This window comes from Haematobia irritans, chromosome 3 (assembly GCF_050003625.1).
Source record: "Haematobia irritans isolate KBUSLIRL chromosome 3, ASM5000362v1, whole genome shotgun sequence".
Lineage (NCBI taxonomy): Eukaryota > Metazoa > Arthropoda > Insecta > Diptera > Muscidae > Haematobia > Haematobia irritans.
This window is the reverse complement of record NC_134399.1, coordinates 103,563,062-103,576,104: the sequence shown is the minus strand read 5'-3', so window position 1 is coordinate 103,576,104 and position 13,043 is coordinate 103,563,062. Positions and strand designations below refer to the sequence as shown.

At 31.1% G+C, this 13,043-nt stretch overlaps 1 non-coding gene across 1 annotated transcript; it reads right to left on the bottom strand.

Annotated features, from left to right (window-relative positions):
• Positions 1-10,622: 10,622 nt before the first annotated feature.
• TRNAS-UGA (transfer RNA serine (anticodon UGA)) lies at positions 10,623-10,704 on the bottom strand. The gene has a single exon. It is a non-coding gene; the product is annotated as a tRNA-Ser (tRNA).
• Positions 10,705-13,043: the final 2,339 nt, after the last annotated feature.

The following is a 13,043-nucleotide window of genomic DNA, read 5'->3' as shown; positions in this document are numbered from 1 at the left end:
TTTTAATCTTCCTAATTACTCTCTTCGGGTATAGGAGGGTAGTTATTTTAGCAAAGTAATTGGCAGTTTAAGTTTGTCAGTTTAAGTTTTCTCAATGGGAAATATTTTATTCAATTGGGAATTTCCAGTCTCAGCAAAAAAAAAGCGTCGTCATAAAGGTTGTGAAAATGTACTTTTTGGATCTGAAAGTGATGCAAAATTGGTGCAGATGCAATGAATTTAACATGAGTTTGTCATAGAATGAATGTCCACCACTGTTGCACTGAATTTGCATCATTTCTTAAGGTGTTATCCGAATGTGAATGTGTTTTGGATGTGAGTTAAAAAATGTGTCTGCGATATTTTGCTAAATAAATAATTTTTATATTTTTTACGATTTCTAATGCATTCTAACGCTTGTCTGAAACGTTTGAAGTCAAATATTCTCGAAAATTCGCAATTTTTCTAGAACGAATTTAGCATTTTTTCGACAAAATTTTAATAATTTGTACCATTCTAATAATTCTTATCCTACTTTTAACCTAAAACAAAACAAGTATATACGGCCGTAAGTTCGGCCAGGCCGAATCTTATGTACCCTCCACCATGGATTGCGTAGAAACTTCTACGAAAGACTGTCATCCACAATCGAATTACTTGGGTTGTGGTAATACTTACCGATGGCAAGGTATCATAAAACTTCTTAACATCGTTTTCTAAATTGTTAGTTAGTCCATACGTGGTATATATTAGACAAAAAATGTATGTATAGGTAAGTCTACAAATAATTACGAATCGATATGGACTTTTGCACGGTACTTAGAGGCCAGAATTGAAATATGGGGGACGCTTATATGGGGACTATATACAATTATGAACTTGATATGGACCAATTTTTGTGTGATTGGGGATCGATTTATCTGAGGACTATATATAACTATAGACCGATATAGACCTAGTTAGGCATGGTTTTTAACGGTCATATACTATCACAATGTACCAAATTTAAACTGACTCGGATGAAATTTGCTTCTCCAAGAGGCTCCAAAACCAAATCTCGGGATCGGTTTATATGGGGGCTATATATGATTATGGACTAATATGGACCACTTTTGGCATGGTTGTTAAATATCATATACTACCACCACGTACCAAATTTCAACCAGATCGGATGAATTTTGCTTCTCCAAAAGGCACCGGAGGTCAAATTTGGGGATCGGTTTATATGGGGGCTATGTATAATTATGGACTGATATGAACCAATTCCTGCATGGTTGTTGGATACCATATACTGACATCACGTACCAAATTTCAACCGAATCGGATGAATTTTGCTCTTCCAAGGGGCTCCGGAGGTCAAATCTGGGGATCAGTTTATATGGGACCTATATATACTTATGGACCGATTTCGACCAATTTTTGCATGGATGTTTGAGGCCATATATTAACACCAAGTAGCAAATTTCAACTGAATCAAATGAATTTGGGTCTTCCAAGAGGCTCCGGAGGTCAAATCTGGTGATCGGTTTATATGGGGGCTATATATAATTATAGACCGATGTGGACCATTTTTTGCATGGTCATTAGAGACCACATACTAACACCATGTACCAAATTTCAACCAGATCGGATGAATTTTGCTTCTCCGAAAGGCACCGGAGGTCAAATCTGGGGATCGGTTTATATGGGGGCTATATATAATTATGGACTGATATGAACCAATTCATGCATGGTTGTTGGATACCATATACTAACACCACGTACCAAATTTCAGCCGGATCGGATGAAATTTGCTTCTCTTAGAGGCTTCAAAACCAAATCTCGGGATCTGTTTATATGGGGGGCTATATATGATTATGGACTGATATGGACCACTTTTGGCATGGTTGTTAAGTATCATATACCAGATCGGATGAATTTTGCTTCTCCAAAAGGCACCGGAGGGTGAATCTGGGGATCGGTTTATATGGGAGCCACCGTGGAGCAATGGTTAGCATGCCCGCCTTGCATACACAAGGTCGTGGGTTCGATTCCTGCTTCGACCGAACACCAAAAAGTTTTTCAGCGGTGGATTATCCCACCTCAGTAATGCTGGTGACATTTCTGAGGGTCTCAAAACTTCTCTAAGTGGTTTCACTGCAATGTGGAACGCCGTTCGGACTCGGCTATAAAACGGAGGTCCCTTGTAATTGAGCTTAACATGAAATCGGGCAGCACTCAGTGATAAGAGAGAAGTTCACCAATGTGGTATCACAATGGACTGAAATGTGTAAGTGAGCCTGATACATGGGGCTGCCACCTAACCTAACCTAACCATGGGGGCTATATATAATTATGGAGTGATATGAACCAATTCCTGCATGGTTGTTGGATACCATATACTAACATCACGTACCAATTTTCAACCGAATCGACTGACAAAACATGGTCGGTGACGCAACGGGGCGGTCTTATACTCTGGTCATACAAGTCAAGCTCTTGCAGTTGGGGCATATACAGCTGGATCATCTCACTGTAGCGTTTAAAATCTTCTGTAAAATATTTTATTATTCAAAGTTCGTTAATACATGGCTTCAAACACCCAATGCAAAAATTGATCGAAATCGGTCCACAATTATATATATATATATATATATATATATATATATATATATATATAAATTGCAAGAATGTCTTTAGTGCCACATGAAGTTCAAGATGGGCGCCTTTTGTAGTAAAATTTACAAATTTAAAGAAATAATGAACTATTTTGTGAGAAGTATGAATTTTATAAATATCTTTGCTTCATTTGTGTATAATTTTCTCCCGTTTTTTAGCTCATTTAACTTAACGTACGCAAAAAATTATTAGAGACAAGGAAACGTTCTTCAAACATAATAATTTCATGAACTGAAATAAAGTTAAATTGGCTTTAGTGAAATATAAGGTTCACTTTTTTTAGTGTACTCACTAATTTCTTGGAAAATATTAATTAAAGTTTTAGAAAATTGTGATTGACGCAGACGAACATGGACCATGCATCTTGTATTTCCGTATAGAAATAATTTTATCCCGAACTAGACATTTCAATTATACATTGAATCAATTTATTTCGTATATAGAACCCTTTGAGATCTATAACTTACCTGATTTTCCCAACATCGGTGCGTGTGCGATTTTATCGGAATCATCATTGGCTTCCACAAAATCAAGAGATACAGATTTTCCCTCTTCTTACACATTTTTTCGGAATTTATGAAATCCTTTTAATTATCCATGGCATGGAGCGATTATCAGAGTAAATCGTGATTGAAAAATCATCACGGTTACCTTGTTTTACTTCTTTATTAAGGTTAAACATGATGGTTAGGATAGGTTAAAGTGGCACTCCGATTTTTTTTTCAGGCTCACTTAGACTATTCAGCCCATTGTGATACCACATTAACTAAAATTACCTTTACATATGGGCACTCCTAGTTTTAACTGATGAACCGACTCGATTTTTTTCTACCAGAATTCTATTATTTACATTGATAGCCTTAACCTAGCTATCTTCAGTTTAAGAATAATATCGGTCTGATATTAGCATTTTCAGATTTTGTGTTTATGTCCATATCCCAATTTCTTAACCCAAAATTATGTTTCGAGGGCAATCTTAGGTAAACGAGATTTATCGAAGTAAATGTATCACTTACCTTGATATTAAGATATTTTTCTATTAGTCTTTCTACCATCTTATATAATATTTACCTCTGAATTGCGGTACATCTTTATAACCGATGCAATGCAATGGAATGGAGTCATCTTGCAAGTACAAGCGGCAACCCATGTTCTTATGTTTTAAATTTTCGCCTGCGAAATACGAACGAGATATACATATTTATGTAATCATTTATTTATATTTATTGGATTAAATTTAAGAGGCAGATAGTTCTTTATAATCGGAATTTTACGAAGAAAAAATCAGATATTCTAATATTAATTAATTAATGTTTGGGTCTGTCGTAACAACAAAGTCATTGTAAGCATCAACATTAGGTCGGTGTACTTGCTATTGATTTGTTTATAAGGGTAGACGAAAATATAAATTCTGAATATGCCTATCGGGCCTTCAACACGAACTAATTATTGAGACACAAATAGAATCAGTGTTACCAGAAGTAGGGGAAATTCCTTACATGTAGGTTTTTTCTAATATCTAGCGTTTTATAGGGACGTAGGGGCACAATGTAGGGAATTTTTCACTCAATACAACTTTTAATAATTTTAACACTTTGGTGTCTCTAGAAGAGGAAATAAGAAGCATGCAAGGCTTGATCTTTAACAATGCATGGTATCCACACGCAGAGAAGGAATATGATCACCTCAAACAGGTTTCAAGAGCAAAATGTTATTTTTGTATGGTGACCATGTAACATGTTTGTCACTAGAATGTTATTTTCTCTTCAAATATAACCTTCTTGCCGAAATCACATACATGATTTCCGAGAAAATAACATGGTTGCGAAAACCATGCTACATGGTCACCACCCAAAAATAACATTTTGCTTTTAAAACATGTTTGAGGTGATCATATTCCTTCTCTGAGTGCACACTGAAATAAATATTGTTGTGCGGTTAAAGATTTCATGTCTTTAAAAAATGAATGCAAATGTTGCTTAGCATGGAAGACGCATTTCTGTAATATAAAGCCTTTTCCTTGTGAAATTGGAAAATAAAGTTGTCTTTAACTCGTTTTTAATGGACTTTAATAGCATATGAAGAAACAAAGCTGAAAAATCGAAAAATTAAAATTTGATCCTAGAAGCAAGTACACAAAACCCAAATTTAAAAGAGAATTGTGTCTTAAAAGTATCCCTACTTGTATTCTCCGCTTCTTTGGCTCGGAATCAATACCAAAATTTTTAAAGTAAACACAAAATCTTTGAAACCGGGCATGTTTTTTTCAGTGCACTGGTACCACTCGTGCTAATACAACTTACCAAGATTTGAAGACAATTTTACGAGAAATTTATTTCTATAGAAAAATTTCTCAAAATGTTATTTCTATAGAAAAATTTCTCAATTGTTTATATAGAAACTTTTTCTAAAATTTTATTTCTATAGAAAAATTTATCAATTTATTTAATAGAAACTAGGAAATTTTGTCAACATTTTATTTCTAAAGAAAATTTTGTCAAAATTTCTATAGAAAATTTTACCAAAATTTTATTTCTATAGAAAATGTTTTCAAAATTTTATTTCTATAAAAAAATTTCTCAAAATTTTATTGCTATAGAAAAATTTCTCAAAATTTTATTTCTATAGAAAAATTTCTCAATTGTTTTTATAGAAACTGTTTCTAAAATTTTATTTCTATAGAAAAATTTATCAATTTATTTAATAGAAACTAGGAAATTTTGTCAACATTTTATTTCTAAAGAAAATTTTGTCAAAATTTCTATAGAAAATTTTACCAAAATTTTATTTCTATAGAAAATGTTTTCAAAATTTTATTTCTATAGAAAAATTTCTCAAAATTTTATTGCTGTAGAAAAATTTATCAAATTTTTATTTCTATAGAAAAATTTATCAAATTTTTATTTCTAAAAAAATCACATATTCTAATATTAATTAATTAATGTTTGGGTTTGGCGTAACAACAAAGTCTCTAGAAGAGGAAATAAGAAGCATGCTTGATCTTTAACAATGCGTGGTATCCACACGCAGAGAAGGAATGTGATTACCTCAAACAGGTTTCAAGAGCAAAATGTTATTTTTGTATGGTGACCATGTAACATGTTTGTCACTAGAATGTTATTTTCTCTTCAAATATAACCTGCTTGCCGAAATCAGATACATGATTTTCGAGAAAATAACATGGTTGCGAAAACCATGTTACATGGTCACCACCCAAATATAACATGTTGCTCTTAAAACATGTTTGAGGTGATCATATTCCTTCTCCGGGTGCACACTGAAAAAAATATTGTCGTGAGGTTAAAGATTTCATGTCTTTAAAATACGAATGCAAATGTTGCTTAGCATAGAAGACGCATTTCTCTAATATAAAGCTTTTTTCCTTGTGAAATTGGAAAATAAAGTTGTCTTTAACTCGTTTTTAATGGACTTTAATAGCATATGAAGAAACAAAGCTGAAAAATCGAAAAATTAAAATTTGATCCTAGAAGCAAGTACACAAAACCCAAATTTAAAAGAGAATTGTGTCTTAAAAGTATCCCTACTTGTATTCTCCGCTTCTTTGGCTCGGAATCAATACCAAAATTTTTAAAGTAAACACAAAATCTTTGAAACCGGGCATGTTTTTTTCAGTGCACTGGTACCACTCGTGCTAATACAACTTACCAAGATTTGAAGACAATTTTACGAGAAATTTACCAAACAAATATTTCTATATTTTATTTCTATAGAAAATGTTGTCAAAATTTATATCAATAAAATTTTCTCAAAATTTTATTTCTATACAATTTTCACAAAATTTTATTTCTATAACATTTTCTCAAAATGTTATTTCTATAGAAAATTTTGTCAGTATTATTTCTATAGAAAAATTTATTAAAATTTTATTTCTATAGAAAATGTTGTCAAAATCGTATTTCTATAGAAAATTTTGTCAACATTTTATTTCTATAGAAAATTTTGTCAACATTTTATTTCTGTAGAAGATTTTGTCAAAATTTTATTTCTATATAATTTTTTCCAAATTTTATTTCTATATAAAATTTTTTCAAAAATTTATTTCTATAGAAAATTTTGCCAAAACTTTATTTCTATAGGAAATTTTACAAACATTTTATTTCTATAACAAATTTTGTCAAAATTGTATTTCTATAGAAAATGTTTTCAAAATTTTATTTCTATAGAAAAATTTCTCAAAATGTTATTTCTATAGAAAAATTTCTCAATTGTTTATATAGAAACTTTTTCTAAAATTTTATTTCTATAGAAAAATTTATCAATTTATTTAATAGAAACTAGGAAATTTTGTCAACATTTTATTTCTAAAGAAAATTTTGTCAAAATTTCTATAGAAAATTTTACCAAAATTTTATTTCTATAGAAAATGTTTTCAAAATTTTATTTCTATAAAAAAATTTCTCAAAATTTTATTGCTATAGAAAAATTTCTCAAAATTTTATTTCTATAGAAAAATTTCTCAATTGTTTTTATAGAAACTGTTTCTAAAATTTTATTTCTATAGAAAAATTTATCAATTTATTTAATAGAAACTAGGAAATTTTGTCAACATTTTATTTCTAAAGAAAATTTTGTCAAAATTTCTATAGAAAATTTTACCAAAATTTTATTTCTATAGAAAATGTTTTCAAAATTTTATTTCTATAGAAAAATTTCTCAAAATTTTATTGCTGTAGAAAAATTTATCAAATTTTTATTTCTATAGAAAAATTTCTCAATTTTTTTATAGAAAATTTTTCTAAAATTTTATTTTTATATAAACTTGTTCTAAAATTTTATTGCTATAGAAAAATTTCTCAATTTTCTTAATAGAAATTGTTTCTAAAATTTTATTGCTAAAGAGATTTCATCTACCAAAACATTAATAACTCTACCAATCTACCAAACAGAAAAAATCTACTATTTTTGGGAGAATTCTTACAACTGTGGTGACCCTGGTTGCATTTTCATATGTTTTAAAATAACAAAGCACTTAGAACCATTTTTGTTTTGTAAATTTTGTTTACATTTAACGAAAATTATTGTAGGGGAATTTTTTTGGGAACGTAGGGGAAAGTGAGTTTTTTTTTTTTGTTCTTCTAGGGTAATCCGAAAATTTTGCCTAGCACCACTGAATAAAATTATTTAGCACTATTTATATATTTGATTGAATTTTAGTTTGAATGGCATTAGACTTGGCCTTCTAAAATTCAAAGTCCATAAAATTCAAATGCCCTAAACCGTGGCGGTCCTAGACGGTAAACTTGATAGCCTTTTCAACGCATTGTCTCGTTTTGCAAGACATAATATTCTGCGTACCTTAAAATTAAGGAGTCCTGCACTCAGGAAACATGGAGTCGATCAGTTAATTGGAAGCTATATATTAATTTTCAGGAAGAATTGTTAACTTTAGTAACAACTAACAACCACTCTCCAATGACAATGAAGATAATGGAAATTAAAGTTGGAAAAGCTATATCTAGCTATATCTAAATCTGAACCAATTTAGATAATATTTTGCAGGTTTGATTGATAGTATAGAAGGTTACCTTGTACTAAATTTGATTAAGATTGCTTAATAAATAAGGCTACTATTATCAAAAATTGGGTTATTAGCGGTAAATTTTTCAAAATTGAGCGATACATTTATATGGGAGCTATATCTAAATCTGAACCGATTTGGATTATATTTTGCAGGTTTGGTTGATATTATAGAAAATTAACTTGAGCTAAATTTGAGTAATATCGGTTAATAAATAAGGCTATTGTGACCAAATTTTAGAAAATCGGGCAATGCATATATATGGAAGCTGTATCCAAATCTGAACCGATTTCCATGATTTTCTGCGCATATTGTTAGTACTATATAAGATTATAGTAAGCCAAGCTTGAATCAGATCGGTCAATAAATAATGTTTTCATGGCCAAATTTAGGATACATATTTATTTATCTGAGCTATATCTAAATCTCAGCCGATTTCTTCGAAATTCCATAGCGTTCGTCTTAGTATCGAAAAAAAAACACACTTTACAAAATTTCATCAAAATCGGCTAATAATTGTTACCTGAATCCTGCGACATGGACAGACGGACGAACAGACACCAAGGAAACGATTCTGAGCCGATCGGTATATATTTTATGGGTCTAAAATCAATGTTTCTGGTAGGCACATTTTTTGGGTCACTATGTGGGTTAGGGTATAAATACACTGAATTTAAAATTCTCATTTTCAAAAGATATCTCCTTGAAAAAGAAAGTAATCTCAAAAGCAGGAGTCCTGATTAGTTCTCTTCTCTCACGAAGTAAGGTTGGCTGATAAGTCCCCGGTCTAACAAAGAAAAACACATATTTTTGTCAAAATTCGTTTTTATTATTCAACATAGTTCCCTTCAAGAGCGATACAACGATTATAACGACCTTCCAATTTTTTGATACCATTTTGGTAGTACTCCTTCGGTTTTGCCTCAAAATAGGCCTCAGTTTCGGCGATCACCTCTTCATTGCAGCCAAATTTTTTCCCTGCGAGCATCCTTTTAAGGACTGAGAACAAGAAAAAGTCGCTGGGGGCCAGATCTGGTGAATACGGTGGGTGGGGAAGCAATTGGAAGCCCAATTCATGAATTTTTGCCATCGTTCTCAATGACTTGTGGCACGGTGCGTTGTCTTGGTGGAACAACACTTTTTTCTTCTTAACATGGGGCCGTTTTGCCGCGATTTCGACCTTCAAACGTTCCAATAACGCCATATAATAGTCACTGTTGGTGGTTTTTCCCTTCTCAAGATAATCGATAAAAATTATTCCATCCGCATCCCAAAAAACAGAGGCCATTACTTTGCCAGCGGACTTTTGAGTCTTTCCACGCTTCGGAGACGGTTCTCAGGAGTGTAGTGATGGAGCCATGTTTCATCCATTGTCACATATCGGCGGAAAAACTCGGGTGTATTACGAGTTAACAGCTGCAAACACCGCTCAGAATCATCAACACCTTGTTGTTTTTGGTCAAATGTGAGCTCCCGCGGACCAACACGTTCCTTTGATATCTTTAAGGCCTCTGCTATCTCGATCAACTTCCTTTTACGGTCATTCAAAATCATTTTGTGGATTTTTGTGATGTTTTCGTCGGTAACCACCACTTACGGGCGTCCACTGCGTTCACCGTCCTCCGTGCTCATTTCACCACGCTTGAATTTTGCATACCAATCAATTATTGTTGATTTCCCTGGGGCAGAGTCCGGAATCTCATTATCAAGCCAAGTTTTTGCTTCCACCGTATTTTTTCCCTCCAGAAAACAGTACTTTATCAAAACACGAAATTCCTTTTTTTCCATTTTTGTTTTCACAATAACAAAAGTTGTTTCACAAAAGACGCTCTATCTCACACGAATCATTTGAAGGTTGGTACTATATAAAAATAATATGCATTTAATAATAGCGGCGCCATCTATGTGTCAGACCGGTATCTTATCAGCCAACCTGTTAGTGAATTCTCCCATAAAAAAAATTATTTCTGTGTAGCCTGCTTACAGATAATTCTTTCGGTTTAAATCTAGAAAATCTAGGAGCTGAAATTTGATCCAAACTACATAAACTCATATGCTTTATTTCATCTCAGTATTACAATTTCTCGTATCCGAATGACACTCTTACTGAGTTAGGAACCAATTATAAAAAGCTTCACTATCGACTAACTCAAATGAAGAAATTGCTTTTTAAAGCGCGAAGGTTCTATAGAATTTAAAATTTTATATTAACTTAAATGCTAAATTTAAAATTAAGTTGAAATATTTAATGTTAGCCATAAAAAAATTGAATCCTAAACCTTAGCATGGTCACTTCTACTATTGCTTAAAATTACATACCTTTTATATCGATATATTAGTTTTGTGAAATTATATTTATCATTTTTAGAATCGAACAGTTATGTAAAAAGAATGTCCTAGTTCTTATACGCCGCGATTGTCGTACAAAAACCCAAGGAAGATTAATCGCTGCGGACAGGATTCGAACCTGTGCGGGTAGAACCCAATGGATTTCAAGTCCATCTCCTTAACCACTCGGACACCGCAGCTTCCCTTTCGTCCTTGACAAATTGACTTCATAACACAATGGGATATCCTGTGTATCTAACTTGCGCATTACACACAATAAGAGAACCAGATACACATATTTGTGGCAACATCCTGGAACACGAGCAAGGAGAAGATTAAAATGAATTGACAAAGTTCAAAACCACCCTAATTCGATGATATTTGGTTTACAGTGGAACTTGTATATTGTACACAAAGGAGAGGAGATAATTGTAAGATAAAAGCTAAAGGAATACAAAAAATATTGAGTTGGGGATTGTATTCAGAAATAAAAATATTTACACCATACACTGAAAAAAAAACCCTTTTACAACTTCAAAGACTTTGTCTCTGCTTTTCGTATTGATTCCAAGCCATAGATGCGAGAATTACACTAAAGATAAATTTTAGATGTGGTTCACTTAGCTTTAGCTGGACTTCAAGTAGGAATTATGTTATGTTTCAAGTAAACAATTGAAATAAATTATTGAAAAACATCTCCTGTTTTTGAATGCTTTTTTGCTTTGTAGTCAACAAACGTAATGACAATTTCATTAATTTTAAAAAAATTTCCGGAATTATTAAATTTGCTTAACGTATTTTAAGAACATGAAATCTTAGACTCCACCACAATACTTTTTTCAGAGAAGAGAAATGCATCTTTGTGTGTATTTTTGCAGTTTATTTTCTATTAAGTCCAATTACGATTTTTCTATTTTTAAAACCTCCATCTTAAGACGGGGTACACAGAAAATGAACTATGTCTTGCCAAAATCGAACTAAATTATACTCTACATTTTGAGGTTACCACAAAGCGTTATTAAAACCAGGAAAATCTAATGCCCTGGTGTATTTTTTAACTACAACTCCTAACTCTTCACATGGAAGAAAAAATGAACAAAAAGTAAAGAAAAAATCATTGGCGCCAAATCATGACCATTTTAACCATATAATTCTTACTAATATTGGGAATCGTACGAAAATTTTCTTTTGCGTTAGTTCATATGGAACTTATGTGTGCGGTCATTGAACTTAATACCTACGTTTTGTTCATAAATGTTTGAGACATACTTAAAAACAAGAAAATTTCGAAAAAAATAATAAAATTTAACTTCCAAAAAAAAGTTTTTTTTGCAATAAAAGTAAGTTAAATTTAGTGTTAGTATAACTACGGATTTTTTCGGCGGTTTTCAAGTACGCAAGTACTCAAATTTAAAAGAGAATTAAGTCCTAATTTAATTCTTCGCTTCTTTGACTTCGGAAACAATAACAAAATCATTAGTATACAGACAAAATCTTTGAAACCGGGATTGCTTTTTATGTTAGTGTGAAACGTGCTGTTAGTCTATGACCTCTAACAACCTAGCAAAATTGGTCCATATTGGTTCATATTTATATATATCCCCCGTATAAACCAATAAACAAATTTGATTTCCGGAGCCTCTTGAGAGAGCAAATTTCATTTTATCCCGTTAAAATTTGGTATGCAAAAATTGGTTGCTAGGTAAATATTTTTAGACAAATTTAAAAAATTGTATTTTTGTTTTCCAATTGCTAAAGAAAATTTCGTTGATTGAAAGAATAGAACGGGGTTCAAAATTGTAAAAATGAAATTCATAATGGGCCCGTTTGTGGTAAAATTTATAATTTTAAATAAATGGTAAAATTTATAAATTAAAAAAAAAAATTATTTAAACTGAAAAAGATCGAATAAGAAACAAAATAAATCAAATTTATAATTTTAGAAATTCAGAACAATTTCCCACAATGGAAATACAAATTTAGTGAATTTTTATTTTCTTTCCTGCTGCACAAAAAAATTTTCTGATTGAATCACGAAATTAATTGATCCAATTAATTTTTTAATCGAAATATCTTCAATCACGAAAATGATAGTATTATCACAGTTTTTGTTGGATATTAAAAAAATACTTCAAAAAATTAATTGATTTCATTAGCAAATTTTAATTATTTTTTTAATTGATTCAATTAAAAATTTTATTGATATTGATTGCAAAACTCAATTAATTTTGTAATTAAAAACGTAACTATTTTCAAATACTTTCTTAACTGAATTAGTGTTTTTAGTTTAATTGAAAAATTGAGATAAAAATTTGAGATAAATTTTTAGTTAAAAATTTAAAAAAAAAAAAAATCATCACTTTTTTAATTGTATTAATTAATTTTTAGCTGATGACTCACATACTCATCTTATATATATTATAAGTTTAGTATAGTTTAAATAATAAAATAAATAATCAATACATTTTAAAATTTTCAATCATTGTCTTAATGTTTCTATCTTGATTAAAACAAGTATATACGGCCGTAAGTTCGGCCA